The sequence below is a fragment of the Cupressus sempervirens genome, chromosome 1 (genome assembly GCF_028749045.1).
Source record: "Cupressus sempervirens isolate cs-2001-9-10 chromosome 1, ASM2874904v1, whole genome shotgun sequence".
Classification (NCBI taxonomy): Eukaryota; Viridiplantae; Streptophyta; class Pinopsida; order Cupressales; family Cupressaceae; genus Cupressus; species Cupressus sempervirens.
In genome coordinates, this window is record NC_143118.1 from 729362286 (window position 1) to 729379726 (window position 17441).

Below are 17441 nucleotides of genomic sequence, written 5' to 3' on the forward strand. Positions count from 1 at the left end.
AAAGATGTTAACTTATGTGACATTATCCAAATGCAATTGCTAGATAATATATCAAGAATCAAGAAGTCTAGGAGTGTAGTCTTTAGGTTTGAATCCCTACTAACTCACATATTCTTCTACACATCCAAGAAGTTTCCTAGGATCATGAATTGGGATGGAAGTGAGTGTACAATGCAAATATTCACTCACGCATATAGATCAAGACCTGAAGTAGTTAAAGACAATGAAATTGAAAGAATAATGAAGTCTTTCCAAGAAGAAATGAAGCATAGATATAGGATACCTCCTACAATAGTGAAAAAATGCAAGGATGAATTGTGTTTTATGGTTGAAATAGATTTCACTTGTATGGAAGCTATAGTTCCTCAAGTCAAATTCATTGAGCCTATGGGTTATGACATGAGTGAGGAATTAATTGAAGGATTTGTATAGATAATCCTTCACTCAAAAATTGATTCTGAATGTCCTATATGGGTGACATATTTAGAGAAAATGAGAGAAGTTAAAACAAGTCAAATAATAAAGGATTCTAAGAAAAAAAGTGGAAAAGGTGATTGATTATATTTTGAAAGAATTAGGAATGATAAAAAATGAATTTGATGAGGTAAAAGGGATAGCTATGGAAATGAAGGCTAGTTGTCAATATGAGCTATTGACCCATACATCCATTATAGTGGTAGGACCTACTAAAGAGGTCACAATTGCCTAAACAAGTGCGAGAGCACCCACTGTGCCATATGTAGTAGTTGTGCAATAGAAATCACAAAGGAATCTAGTAAAAACTAAGGAAGCACCTACATTTAGGAAGTCTACAAGACTTGAAAGGACTAGAACCCTTCCTAGGAAGAGAGTCAAGCAAACTACAAGTGGTCCAAGCACGAAGAGAAGAACCTTGTAGATTAGTTCTTTTGAATTTGAGGAAGAAACTAGTGATAGACTAGTAGAGCCAGCTAATCAAGAAGCAAAGACATCAACAAGATGCAAAGCATGGAAACCCAAGCTAGATAATCTAAACATGCAAATTATTAATGATAACAATTTTGTGCAACAAAATAAATACTATGATTTGTATAATAATATGGATAGAAGATAGCTAGAGAATGTTGTAGTTAGAAATATGATTCTTAAAGATAAGAGATTTGATAGTATAAGAGGTCAAATACCTGAAGACTTATATAATAGATTAAGAAATAGAAAAAGCCATTGTATTAGAGGAAGATAAGAAAATAAGAATTAATATGGTAAGAAAGCTATGCATTGTAAATAATGAGGAAGAGATAATTTTGTTTTGAAAGGTATAGCACCATTTTTGAGACGCAAAAAGAGATCCATACTCCTCATGCGAGGAAATTATGAAGAAGTAAACATAGAAACTAAAAAGGCTATAGTCTCATACATGTCCACTATGCCTAAGAAGAGTGTGCATACAAAAGAGGAAAACCCAATGATAGAAAAGAGTACAAAACTAGAGAAGGAAAGCATTATATCAGAGAAAAGGGCACAGACAAAGAAGGCAAGCATTGTGCCTAAAGAATCTAAGGAGTGTGCATAGACATAGGAAGCTAGTCCTACACTATGCAGTCCTCCTCACAATTTTGAACAACCAACAACAACACCAAGTTCAAGTGATTCACCACATATCACCATTGGTAGTGAATCTATGCAACTAGATAATACTAATGTGACAATTAATAGAACTAAAGACCCATTCAAAGAATTTGGTGCTAGCATTATTGGCAATATTATGGACTACAATAGCTCTAATGAAGAAATAGATTAGGCACCTAAGAAAGAAGATGCACCTTCTGATAAGAAGATTGAGCCCAGCATTGAAGTAGCTACCTCAAGTGTACCCTTGACAGTAGCAGTAGTAACACCCTCCACACCACCTACCCAAGTAATAGTAGCAATAGTTCAATTAGATGAAGAAGATGAAGTGAATAATCTCATATCTTCTTTAAGTAAATTTCTTGAGAAAAAGAAAATAGTCATGTCCTTTAACAAGACTTTGACTTTGGTTTTGGGTAGAATGGAGAAGGTAGTAAGCCCTATTGAAACCCTTGCAGATATTTAATAGCACCCAAAAATTTTGTGCAAAGCTTTTGACAATGAATTGATAACACTTTCTAATGTGGTTTCAATCCAAGCACAAATGGAGCATGATGGTAAACTCCTTAATACCATGGGCACTAATATGAGGAATGATATCAAAACTTTTAATATATGCATTAAGGCATTAAGACAATGTATAGAAGAAGGAAAACATCCTTATGCTAAGTGCAACTTGGCATATATTCATCTTCAAGGATTTGATGATCAAATCAAATAAAAGGTAACTGAGCTTCAGAAACTCACTAAATTTTTTCTAAAGTAGAATCAAATGATAGATACCATTGAACACACCATGTAGATACTTCATGAGAACATAAGGAATATACAAGAAAAAAAGGAGAAGGCTCTCAAGAGATTCACTCTCCTAAGAGAACACTTATTCCCACATATAACATTGATAGAGAATCAGTTGGGAGAATGCTTGGCAACAAAGACATCATATGACAAGTTTGTGTCTATAGACTTGAATGTAGCAAAGGTAGATGCATATGCTTTATGTGCACTAATAAATGTATCTAATGCATTGAAAGAAAGCTAGAAGAAACTCTTTGCGTAGTTGAAAAACAACTTCAATGATTTCTTTTCCAAATTTTCATGCAACTACTAGATTTTGATAGACATTTTCTTTTTCACACCTTTTTCATTGATGTCAAAGGGGGAGAAATATGGAAAATTGTATTGTAATTTGTAAAGGGGATCAATAATGTAATTGGACTTATAAGGGATGTAATCCTTTCAAAACAAGAATACAATCTTTTTACTATGTAATGGTTATTTGTTTTGATTGGTATGACAACATGTTTGGGACTTATCCAATTTTCCCAAAATGTTGCCATCAATGCCGAAGGGGTAGATTGTTGGAAATATGACCAATCAATTAGATAAGGTAAGTTTTATGGTTTTCATTTATGGCAACATATTTTTTTTTGTAGATTAGTTATGATCATTTGTAAAGGGAAATTGTCTAAGTATTAGATAGTGTTACAGTAGCATAATAGATTTGATTATAGCAGAGTATTCTCTTGGAATATTCTCTTTCATAGTTAACCAGAGATACATAAAATTATATTGATGATGTATACTTATGCGCATGTCTGTACAACCAATCGAGTTCAAGTTATGAAGGAATTAGTAATGCAATGATGATATAATGCAAAATAGAGCATATCAGTAGAATGTGTTAAATAATTTAGTTTATTGTTTTAATTACTATTTCTTAATGGACTAACTCTAAGGATGTTATGTGAGCCAAGTAAGGAAGAATTTACCAATATGTTTGGTATAAGTAAAGAACTTCATTTGTGAAGTTAGAATGTGTGAAAAAGTGTAATCAATGATTGTGAACTTGATATGATCTTGTGAAACAAGATAAACAAGTGAATGAAATATTAAGATATATGATGCAAAGCATTGTTATGCATAATATTATGTGGATTGATATGTACGCAGTTGCTCTTGTATGAAGAATTTTCAGTAAGAAGATTTGTGAATTATAGGAAGTATCTCAATATTGTATGTATACTTATTTCCTAAAGAACTTATTTTATAGTTGCATATTAGGTTAGTGGGCTCTTCTTGCACACATTTGTATATGATCTACAAACTCCTAATAGGATTGATGCTTCTAACAAGGTTTAGTCTCCTAAACTGGTACTCAAGACACGATACATCCTTCATAGATTCCTAACAGGGTCAATATCCTTAACTGGATCCTTTATATAGTTAATCATCTTGTGGGTTTCATCCCCATCAGGGTTTGCCCTTGGCCAAGGTTTCCCTAGTTAACAAATCATGGTGTTATGAGTTCTCTTCTTGTATGGTTGATTTTTTTTTTAGCACTTTTGGTATTTTTTTCATACATGTGGTAAAGTAATTAATAAACTTCAGTTGTGGGTAAAATGATTGAAAATACTAAGTCATTCCCCCTCTCAGTATTATCTATTTCTAACAAGATAGTTGCACATAAGGAAGGCACTGAGACACATGAAGATAGGCAGGAACTAGTTGAGGATGAGAAGTCGACAAAATAGAGTGTACTAGATACGCTAGTGTCGAGTGCCAATCCTCAACATGAGTTGAATATAGACACTGGCACTATAAATATAAAGGATTTTTATGATAATATCACTCAAAACATCAATCCCCTTATAGAGGAAGACTTGAAGAAGATACTGGTAGAATCCACCACTCAAGCCAAAATTTTTGAAAATCTTGTACTGGTAAGTGTTGACAAGATTAAAAAGGCAAAGAAGACATTAACAGGAGAGAAAACTCAAACAAAAGAGACATCTATAGTCCCTCCTCAATTTACCACGGTACAAGATACATTACTAATTATGGTATATCAAAGGAATGAGACATCAACTTATATTGTCAATACATTGGTGCAAAATACTCTAGTCTCATGACATGAAAAGGTCAAATAAAATTACAAGGGTGAGACAATTGAAGAAAAAAAAGATGTACCATAATAGAATGAATGAAATCAAGAACAAATAGGATAGGATGCTACTCCTGCAACTATGACACAAAATCAAGGTGCAACTGAGAATGTAAAGAAAGTACAAGATAGGACTGAAGAGCTACATTTTACTTTAAAAACCTGAGGAGCAACTTGCAATGCAAACATTAGTGACTCTATGAAAATCTACTAATCCTCCTATTCAATCTCTTCATAGGCCAAGTATAGAAGCTATACCTTTACAATCATCAAGGCCAAGTCCAAGCACATCCAAGGTAGCTAAAGTTACATGATTTGGTGATGTGAACTTGGATAAAGTGATTGAGTTGCCAAACCTTAATCTTGAAACCATCACTATTGAATTGATGGGCATACTACAAGATGTTTTTGCAAGGAAAAAGTAACAAGAACTTCTCAAAAGGGACTTGATACAATTGACCTTCCAACACCAGAGGAAACCAAGCCTATCATAGAGTGGCTAATTAGCTTAGTTGAGAAGGTTAATGATACAAACCTGGATTCAAATGTGAAATTACTTGAATGGTCTGAAAGAAAGTTTCAAAGTAAGATCAATGAGAATATATCAAGTGCTATAGTGCTATCACAAGTTGAGTTAGCAACCAAAAGTGATAGTGTGAAGAAGGTACTACAAAACATTTTCACTTTATATACCAAATTGTGCAACCCAACACTATTCACATAGGAAATTAGGAGCCACATAGTGAGTTTGGATAGTCATATGTAGTCATCTAGTATAACTCTAACAAGGTCTCTAGCCCAAAGTGAGAAACATTTTATGAATCTCATGAACACCTAGATTTAGCTAGTAATGCTACATGTAGATGAGGCAATCATAAAGACTAAACTGATTACCATACAATCTAGCTTGACTCCATATATGGAGATATTGCATAAGGAACTAGCCTTTACTAAAACACTCATGAAGAAAGATCTACATATTTCTACTCATGAAGGCTTAGTACACCTTGCTTTCATGATGGCCATCCAAATAAAATCATTGGAGGTAGCTTGTGAAAATTGGGATTATTCTTTGAAAATTGTGTTTGAGGTCCACAAAACATTTTTGGACAAACACACTATAAGCATATAACCCTTTGACATAAGTGTCAAAAAGGGGGAGAAATAAGTATGGGGGAGATAATGGAGGAGATAATATTTTTGGGGGAGCTACTATTTTTGAGAAAAGAGGAGTCAATGATAGAAACATAGTACACAAATTACCTTATGCAAATCTACTCAGTAGGAGAAATGATTTTGGTTCAAATATAGAACAACACAATCAACTTAGGGGGAGTTATTCAATTTTGAGGTATGATTGATGAGTCATAAGCTTTTTGCAAAATTTTTAAAATTTTAAAATTTTGGATGTAATGGGATATTATTTGAGTTATGCTTGAAAGGCTAGAGTTATTCATGCATTACCAAGTATTTTTGCCACTCATGTCAAAAGGGTAGATTGTTAATATTAGATTGTTTTTATAATATGAGCAACAAAATACCTAATTCATTTACTTAGTTCATGCCAAACAAGTAATACATGTTGAGCATAAGTTGTTAGATAGCATATGCCAAGTGAAGGATATTTAAGTGCCAAGTAACTAGCAAGTGCCAAGTCACTCGAGTACCAAGTTATATAGATGTTGAGTGGTCAATGGGGTTAAGTCACAACATTGAAATTGTAGTTAACACTGAGCATCAAGGACTTCAAGTGCTGAGTTATACAATTCTGACATAGCTATTTGTAATGGCACAAACTTGTATGCAAGCTACTTTTGGGCCAACTTAAGGATTTTTTATGATCTTAGATGAAAAGGACAAATATTAATTGTGAATCCCTATGCATTACATGCATCCAATCAAAAAAATGGAAGGATTAAGTACTAATATGGTTGAATCACAATCGTTGATTCATACCTAAATCTAAGTCACCTAGGTCTTCTTAAGGAGGAAAAACCTTACAATTTTTATGAATGTGTAAAGAGAAAGAAAAGTTGTTTACATGCACAAACAAAGAATTCATGGTGACTAAGGAGTTGTAATTTGAGTTACATTGTAGAATTAGTTAGAGAAGCATAGAGGAAAGGAATTAGAAGACAACATAGATACATCTAATGAAAAAGGATCGAGTATACATCAGGAAAGAGGTGATCTAACATTAAATAATAGAGTGATAACCAAATGATCATTGCTAAGACATTGTAATACATGAGTTAGTTAAATCTCTTAATAGAGTAGTCTTGAAAGGATGATGTAAATGCCTTAATAGGGTGCCTACTTCATTGTCAGTTAAATTCATTTTACCAGGCACACTTCTAATAGGTTGTTGAAATCCTTTAATAGGGTAAGATCTAAGAATCTTGTAAACTTTTAACAAGGTAGATATTTTAGAAGGTACATAATGTTTCATGATCAAAACATTGTAACCTTAATTGGATATACTTTATTATAGTAGTAGTGGATATTTGTGGGTGTCATCCCCACCCTAATTTTATCTTCTCCTTGGAGGGTTTCTAGGTAATCAAATATCTTGTGTCATGCATGCTTTAAATGTTTCACTTTCATGCAATGGATGTATGTGCTTAATTTAGTACTTTAGTTTATATGCATAGATTGTGGGATGGATGTGTGTTGAATGTTTTTAAGGTTGAATGTTTGATGTCCTAATTCAATACCCCCCCCCCCCCCCCCAACCCTCTCAAAGTTTCCTTTGCTATTATATTTCCAACAATTTGCACTTCCAAATATTGTGTTATTAGGTTTGTTAAAACATTTATATGATTTTATCTTTTATGAATAGCTAAGGAAAATATCTTCATTTCCTTTTGAATCATATTTAACATTCCTTGCATCCTTATTAATGCACAATTAATTCCAAATATCTCAAAATAAATTATATCAGGAGTATGACCATACCAGAGCTCATAGGATGTTGTGTTTGTTCCTTTCTTCAACTCATCTTAGTTGAGAGTATAGATGACTGTGCTAGTATTTCCTCTCTAGAAAATTTGTGCAATATCTTTTTCAATAAGCTATATCCCTATATAATCTACAATAAGGACCTATTTATTCTCTCATTAGTCCCATTTTGTCATGGTGTCCTCAATGCAAATAAATTTCTTTTAGTGTGATGCTCAACACAAAAGTTACTAGGTTCAATAGACATAAAATCACCACCTCCATTAGATCTCATAAATTTCAATTGTTTACGAGACAATTTCTCAACTCTATCCTTATTCTAATTAAACATATTAAAATCATGTGATTTTAACTTCATGAACATGAGAGTCATAATCCTAGTTTAATTGTCAACAAATAATATGAAATATTTAACAACATAATAAAAGTTCACTCTTTTTGGTCCATAAAAATCTTTATGCACTAATTCCCAAATATCATTAGAACTGTGTGTCTTGTTGGAAATAAGTGACATTAAAATCTTTGTAAGCTAACATTATTTGTACATAGCATTCTTAGGTTTATACAAATTTGATACTTGAATCTAACTCTTTTATTTCTAATAAGCTTCACCATATTCTCAAAATTTACAAGACACAACCTCTTATACAACAACCAAATATTGTCAAATTTAGAAAACATTTATCAATAGTAGGATCAAAATGAAATAGATTACCTTTTTTTTTTCACTCTAGTTCTAATCAGTCTTCCTTCATCATCAAAGATCTTGAATTTTAAGATATAAAACTCCAACTTGTAACCTGTATTGTTCAATTAAATGTTACTCAAAATATTATACTTTATTCCTTGTACTCTTACAATATGAAGTAATATGTAGATATTCAAATTAAACATCATTAACTATTTATACTAAACATATTTGCATGATTTTTTTCTCTTTTTGTATACATTTTGTATGGGATGAATGTGAATAAAAATAGTGGGTTAACAAATGGTGTTGTGGATATTTGAAAACCTAGATACATATAAACTTCCCAAAGAACTACAAATGAGGTATATTGAAGCATTAGTAAATTTTGACCAAGTATTAAACTAAAAGAGGGGTAAAATTTTTATTGAATATCAAAGAGAGCAAAATAACACAAGAAACAAAGAGAACTACATAGCTTTATCCTGGTCCACAAGTTTATCTAGCATCTAATATAGATCAAGGGAAAGCATACTAGGATCAAGAATGTTCCAAGCCAGCCCCTACTTAGAGGCCCATTTAGCTAGACAATCAGCCACACCATTCCACTCATGAGGGATATGCATAAAGGACATAAAATCTAGAGAATTGCATAACTGAATGATCTGTTGAATAACCAGAGCCAAATGCCAATCCACATGCACAAGGTTCCTATTATGCAATAAGTTCACAACCACCTACGAGTCAGTCTCACAGATGATTCTTTTCCAGACACGTAGACAACATTGTTCCATTGCAACCAAGATAGCCAGGGATTCCATGAGGTTATTAGTATGGTAAACCTTGTATATAGAAAAGAAAATTGGATATCACTAGAACTATCACGCCCAACTCCCCCAATAACAATTGAACCAAGATATCCTTGAGAAGAACCATCAATGTTAATTTTAAGAGTGCTCACCACAATAGGAGACCAATGTCCCTTAAAATTAACATGATGAGGGTGTTGCTTAGCTCTATTCCCAGAGCAAGTGTGGGGGATAGAAGGAGAGCAACCCTGAAGAGGAAAGGAGAGGCGAGAGTGAATACCAGCATCAATAGGATCCAGACCCCCACCAATGTCACATTTTGCAAGGATTTTTTCCTGAAGAGAATTAACAATTTCTCCCCATAAGTGCCTGATCTCAAAATATAAATAATGAAAGATCCTTCTATTCCTCTCAAGCCAAACATGCCATAAAATAAGGGAAGGGCTGATAGTCCAAGGACCTTGAAGAAAAGAAGTCCTGGAAGGGGAATGGCCCAAACGGTCCCAGAATTCAGACAAAGAGGATACATGCCAGCACGTGCATCCCAACACACTCCACTAGAGGTGCGAAATATGTTTGGTAAAGGGGCACTAGAAAAAAAGGTGAGATACAGTCTCTTCACTATTGCAGTAGAGAACACAAATGGAAGAACCCTGGAAGCCACGCGTATAGAGATTATCCCAAGTGAGACAATGATTGTAAACCAAAATCCAGAGGAAAAAGTTACACTTAGGCCATGAAAAACTATTCCAAACTTTCTTCCACCAAGAGACCTCCACCTCACCGAAAAGTTTCTTTGTCATCTACATTTATCAGTTCTTTAAATGTTTATTTTTCTATTAAATTATCTTTATATTGAATAAAATTTTTTTATTGATAATAATAATAAAGAAAGATTAAATTACTTTTTATATTGCTATATTGAGGTCAAAAAGAAATTGGCAACAACACTCTTTCATTAAGAGAGTATTTAGTACCCAATAGGATTTATTATTGTCATAGGGACATAGCATAAAAGGTACCATTTTTTTGTAGAGTTCTATGATACCTATCAAACTTATTTTGTTACACTTTACATTAGCTTGGGTATTAAACTCATTTATAGTTCTATAAAATGTAGTTATTAGATCAATATTTTGAATGCCTAGCTATTGTTGGAAATACAATAGGGAAATAAAGATAGAAAGAAGGGCATTTGGATGTGAATTTTTGAGGTGAATAAGAGGAGAAAAATAGAGGAAACTAAGTAGTGTAGTGATGAGTCAATGAATATCAATCACAGTGAGGTGATATCATATTGGATAGAGGAGATATGTTATCAACATTGAAGTGCATATCAAAGGGCCAAGTGTTGATACATTCTAACTATTGGAACAATTGATTAATTATGAATTGTCTTTGATGTTACACAAATTTCATATCATTATTAGTGAGTTCATGTTGAGCTTACTCAGGCATTGAAGTCAATTTTTTGTGGCTACTCAGCATTCTAGAGTTTGTTCTATTTGGAAGATAGTCTCTATCGAGTTCACTAAGGCACCAAAGAAAAGTCTACAGAAGATGAGTGTTAACAGAGCTCACTCAGTTACTAAAAAAAATTTGCATGTATATATTTTTGACCAAGGTTCACTTGGTTAATATAGGAAAATCATTTCTTAGTTAGTATCTACTAAGCAGGGTTGGCTAACGAAGGATTTTCTTATCTTGGCATGTTGAGTTTAATTGATTTATCTATTGGTTCTAGCTGACTGAGAAGATGAATACTAATTATTCTAAGTTGTATTTGAGCCAACTTGACAATATAAAAGATATAAATATAAGGTCAAGTTGAGGATTAGAAGTATGTGAATGCATGGAAGATAATTTAAGATTTGATGATGCTAAGAAGAAGCAAATTAGATGGATAAGTAAAATATCCTTGAGAAGATGAAAAGATATATTCAATCAAGTAAGATCAACTACAATCTATAATTGAGATTTGTAATCAACAATTCAGTTCTATCCAAATTAGTTCATTTAATTGTTACTCTCTAACCATTGTAGCAATGATCTAAATCTCTTAACTAAGTTGGCTTACCAACTATCTATAAATCCTCTTACAAAATGGCAGTTCTATTGAATTGTCTAAAGACTTCTAATAGGGAAACTCCTAATAGGTTGATTAAATCCTTTAATAGGTTCACACCTAATAGTGTATTTTTTAACCTGTAATAGGGTTGGCTCCTAATAAGGCTGACCTCAAAAGAGCAAAAAAATAGTAACTATTTGCAATTGGTGGTTTTTCCCAAATTGGATTTCCACATTAAATCTTGGTGTCAAATGTGTTCATACTATTTTCTTTTATGTGTTTGCAACTAAGATAAAGTAATAAGTAATCATGCAAAACATTTTCAGTTTTTCATGATAAGTTTCTGCCTAGCATTTTCAATATTTACCAAGTTACAAAATTTCTTTATTTGTCAAGCATCAATGAAATTAAGCTCTCACAAAATTATTTTATACTGACATCTAAGGGATCTAGGATTTATTTTAGTAGTAACTAATTCACTCCTCCCCTCTTAATTAATCCTCTTATATTTACAAAAAATGGTATTAGAGCTTTTGGTTCTTGCAAAGAAGGTTTCAAGGACCTAAGCTAAAGATCGGGATGTCTTACAGAAGAGAGATTCACAAGCTGATTCGAGACAATTCTGCAGAATGGCAAGGACTTATGAGATTACATCTAAAAACCATCACTAATTCAATTTGTAAGTATCTTGACCCTAAATACAAGACTCCCACTAGAACATTATTAGTTGAAGATATTGCTGAAAAGAAGAATCCTAACATCATGATGATTGATATTGCATCTGCTCTTAGTTATACTTAATTTGATGAAGTAAAAGACTACAAAATAAATCATGTAATGTGGACCAAACTAAAAGACATTTATTGAGGAGATGAAAATGTAAGAAGAGCCAAAGAATAAAGTCTCAGAGGTCAATTTGATCAAATGAAAATGAGAGAAGATGAAAACATTGCAAAATATGTGGAAACAATCAAAGAAAGTGTGAGAATAATTAAAGCTTTTGGAGGAGACATTGATGAAAAAATAGTTGTAAGGAAGGTACTCAAAACTTTTCTTCTTGTTTATGCATTTAGAGTGTCTGCTATTCAAGAGATGAGATGTGATCCAGATAGCAATATAACTTTGGATGCTCTAGTTGGAAGATTGACAACTTTTGATTTGGATAACTATGATAACTATGTTCCTAGCTCAAATGGTATTGAGTTTGCATTTGAAGCCAAACTCTCACTGAAAAAGAAAAAATCAAAGGCCAAACAATCAGGAATTGAAGAAAAAATAGAATAAAGTTCTGACAATGATCTTGAAGTTGTTGAAGCCCTACTCGCAAAGAAATACTCCAAAGGTAGAGGAAAGTACAAAGGTAAAATCTCTCTAATTTTATTTTTCTTGTGAAGAAATTAGTCACATTGCTACTAACTATCTAAATGAAGAAAACAAGGATGAGAAGAAAAGAAATAAGTACAAAGTGAAGAAGGAATTCAAGGAATAAAAGGAAAAAAGTAAGAAATCTTGTTTTATGGTTAAAGATTCTGGTAGCAGTGAATATGAAATGGCATATATTGTTGTAGAATATAAATGTAATGATGAAGGAGATACGATGGCACTTATCTCTCATGTTAGTAGAAATGATACATGGATTATTAACAATGGCTACTAACATTCATATGATTGGAGACAAAAAAAAATTTGAACACATGGAATATTGTGATGGTGGTAGTGTAAGATATGAAAACAATGAGCCTTGTTGCATAAAAGGAAGAGGATGCATTTATTTAACTAAAGAAATTGTATGTGATAATATTTATTGGGTTGAAGGACTAAAAAATGATCTAGTAAGTGTGCCACAATTGAAAAAAATTGGATTGAAGGTAGAATTTATCAATGAGAAGGCCTAACTACTTGATGGAAAAGGAAATCTAGTTGGATCTAGCAAGCAAACAAAAGGTAATCTATTCTATCTAGATCTTAGTGAAAGTTCATGTTTTATTGCTCAAGTAGAAGAAAGCTACTTATGACACAAAAGATTATGTCATGTAAGCTTTGATAATCTGGTTAAGATTAGCAAACATAAAAGATTAAGATGTATTCCTAGTTTCTAAAAACCTGATATGGGTCTATGCAAAATTTACCAAATTGGTAAGATTTGAAAGATGAGTTTTAAAAGAAAGAACTATCATTCTAAAGAAGTATTAGAGTGTGTGCATATAGAGTTATCTAGACCTTTTGGAATAGAGAATTATAGTGGAGAATGTTGGAAATATTTAAGACTAGCTAGGTCACTGAGAGGGGAGGGGTGAATCAATAACCTCAAAATTTTGAACAATTCCAAAACTAAAATAGCATAATCCAATTACCATTAATAGATCTAATCTACTACATGCATGAGAAACTGAAAGCATAAAATAGTTTGAACACAATATATAGTGACCTAGAAACCTTCCAAATAGAAACTAAAATTGGGGTGGGGATGATACCCACAAAACTTCAATACTGTAGCATAAAGTTGGTTTATTAAGGCTTACAATGATCACTCCTGATGATCTACCCTATTAGGAGCAATTAGGACAACTAGGTTCACCTTGTTAGAGGTTTTACAAATATATAATGAAGTATGCACTTAGTAAAGAGATTTAAAGAAAAGACTATTAAGTCTACCCTGTTAAAGGATTTGAAGCTGATTCACCTATTAGAATGAAACAATAGATCTCTGACTTACAAATGAATTATTGATTGAGATCCTTGAAGTAATGATCATCTCTATGTGATAGATGTAACTCTGTTGCTCCTGATATGGCTTTGCTATACACTTTGTTCTACTACTGATTCACATTCACATGCTTGCATTTCATTCACATTATCTCATATCATTACACTACTCACTTGGATATAATATAGTACATTCCATATATACCAATTGAATTCACATAATTGCAAGGTTGGCCATTACACAAGTTAACACCAACATTACAAAGTTAGCCCAAATGTAGATACTCAGGTTTTGAAAACTAACTTGGTGAATTTCTAATACACTATGCCCACTATCATTACTCAGAATCGTCATGCACTTGGTAGAAGTAGAGGCTTATTTCATACTAATCACTTCAATTTAGTTTTGAACTTGGTGTACACTAGTGACTTGGTAGATACAATGTCACTTGGTATAAACTACATTCCCTGTTTACCACAACTATGCTTAGTAGACACTATTCTTCATTCAACTTGATTAACATTGGTTTCACTTGACTTAAGCTATTAACTAGATAAAATTTTCAAAGCTTAGCAAACACTGAACTTCTTGGCAAACACTGAAATACTTGGTTTGAACTGTAGTACTTGGAAAACACTGAACTGCTTGGCAAACACTGAACTACTCAGTTTGAACTAGAATTTGAATAAGTGTTGTCACTAATAAAAAGCTTGAATTGATGTCAACAAAGAAAAGTTCATTCTTTTTGTTGATGATTATTCTAGAATGATGACTGTAATATATGTAATAGAAAAATTAGAAGCTTTTCAAAAATTGAAGTGATATCTAGAAAGAGAAGAAAAAGAAACTAGAAAGAAGTTCAAGTATTTGAGATTAGATAGAATGGTATAGCTAAAAGAAGGAATAGATCCATCATGGATTGTGCAAGAACATTGATGATAGAAAAGAATCTTGATTGGAAGGAAGCAATCAGCACTAGAGTTTATACCTTGAAAAAATTATAGCTAAAGAAAGATGTAAATCAAACTCCTTATAAACTATGGTATGAAAAAAAACCTAATGTAAATTACTTTAAATTATTTGGTAGCAAATGTTAGATCTTGAAGGAATCTAGGAAAGCTAAATTTTATGTCAATGGTGATGAAGGCATATTCCTATGATATTCCTACATAAGTAAAGCATACAAATGTTTGAATTTGTCTACTCATAAAATCATAGAAAGTGCACACGTGAGAATTAGTGAGTTTATAGAAAATATTGAAGAAGAAAGCAACAAAGAGCCTAAGGATTATAGAAGATTTGTTTGCTATGAACCTAATGCCCTACATAATCTATGTGAAAGAAAGGAGGCTTCACTTCTTGAGTCCCCAAAATATACAATAGCTACCAAGTTTTAGATAGTGCAACCCAATTCATAGTTGAAAGGACCCGAGTCAAAAGCTATCATGCTATAGAAAACTAAGTCTTACGGACCTAACTCAGAGACAATGGGACCTAAGCCTGATATTGAAGTTCATTATAAAATTAGTGATACTCACTCCAAATCCAAACAACTTGTGTTGGAAAGATATGTTAGAAGGCATAGTGCATCTAATCAAATCACTAAAGAAAAATTAGATAGAATAATGACAAGAAACAAATTGAAAGGTACATGTTTACTTGCTAAATTTGAACCTAGAAATGTTAAAGATGCTTTGGATAATGAAATTTGGATTGAAGAAATGAATGAAGAAATATAATAGATAGATAAGAACAAAACTTGGATTCTTGTTCCTAGAAACAAGGATAAAAATGTAATTGGCACAAAGTGGGCATTCAGAAACAAGCTAAATGAAAATGGAAAAGTATCTAGAAACAAAGAAAGATTGGTATGTAAAGGCTATTCTCAAGAATAAGGTATTGATTATGGTGAAATTTTTTTCTCCTATTGCAAGATTAAAAGGTCTTGAAACTTTACTAGCTTATGTAACTCACAAAGGATTTAAATTTTATCAAATGCAGGTAAAATATGCATTCTTGAATGAAATTCTAGATGAGGAATTCTACATTAAACAACATGAAGGTTTTGTAGATCCTAGCAAAAAGGACATGGTCTTCGAACTACATAAGAGATTATATGGACTCAATAAAGCTCCCAAATCTTGGTATGAAATACTTCATAACTACTTGATATAGATTGGGCTTCAAAGAACTTATATTACAATAGTAGTCTATATATCAAAGAAGGACCAAGAAAAAATATTGTGTTGGCAGAAATATTTGTTGATGATACTTTATTCATAGGAAATGATGACTTGTGCAAGACATTTTTAGAAGAAATGAGTAAGAAATTTTAAATATCTATGTCTAGAGAAATAAAATTCTTTGTTGGATTGTAGATTCAGTAGAAGATAGATGGTATCTACATTACTCAATGTAATTATATCACATAAATACAAAAGAAATATGGAAATGAGGATTCAAGACTTGTTGGAACCCCTATGTCTACAGGACATAAGGTTTCCAAAAATGATTATTCCAAAGAGGTAGATTAGACTATTTATAGATCAATGATTGGAAAATTGTAGTGTGTAGTACACATAAGGCTTGATATTTCATTAATAGTAAACATGATGGCAACATTCTTAACAAATCCCAAAGAAAATCAAATGATGGTAGTCAAAAGAATCATGAGATATCTAAAAGATACTAAAGAATATGACTATGGTAAAAAATAGGATGCAGTTTGGACTTTAAAAGTATCTACTAATGTTGATTGGGTAGGAAGTATTGATGAAAGAAAAAATGCTAGTGGTGGAGCATTCTTTCTTGGTAAAAGACTAGTGTCTTGGAAAAGCAAAAAACATAATTGTATCTCTAAGTCCATAGCAGAGGCAAAATATGTCACAATAGTAGTCAATTATTCTAACATTGTTTGATTCAAACAACTAATGATAGGTATGAAGATATAGATCAAGGATCCAATACTTATATATTGTGATAACACCAGTGCAATCATTATATTAAATAATCCAGTGATGCATACCAAAAAAAAACCACATTGCTATAAAATATCATTTCTTAAGAGAGTTGGTGTAAGATAAAGAATTTAGATTCAAATATGTAAATTCAAAAGAAAAAATTGTAAATATATTCACCAAGCCATTACCTAAGGATTCATTTCTGTATCTAAGAGGTGAGCTAGGGTTCATTCCCCTATCTGAAGCTCACTAGATGAAGTTTGGTGATGCATCAACTAGATCCATATTGAAGATCAATCAATTGGTACAATATTGATAAGGACATATTGCAAATGAACCTGTACTTGAGGTACATTGATACTCACTGATCATTTTCTTTGGCATGAGATTTCAAAGAGGGAGAAGTATACTCTCATATCTTCTAGAAATATTGTTGAAAGAAAGGGAAAAGTTTTCTATCATAGAAAGTTTGATAAATAGATGTCAAAGAGGGAGAATGAACTTGATAGAAGTATTTTGATAGAGGGAGGAATTGTAAGGAAGAAGGAATTCACACTAATAGAGGGATTTCTCATTGATCATAATAAGAATGAAACTAAGGATATGTTCCTAACTCTGTTCTTGCTCCAAAATTTCATTGTATTATGATATTTTGTATTGCCATCAATGCCAAAGAGGGAGATTGTTGGAACAATTGAT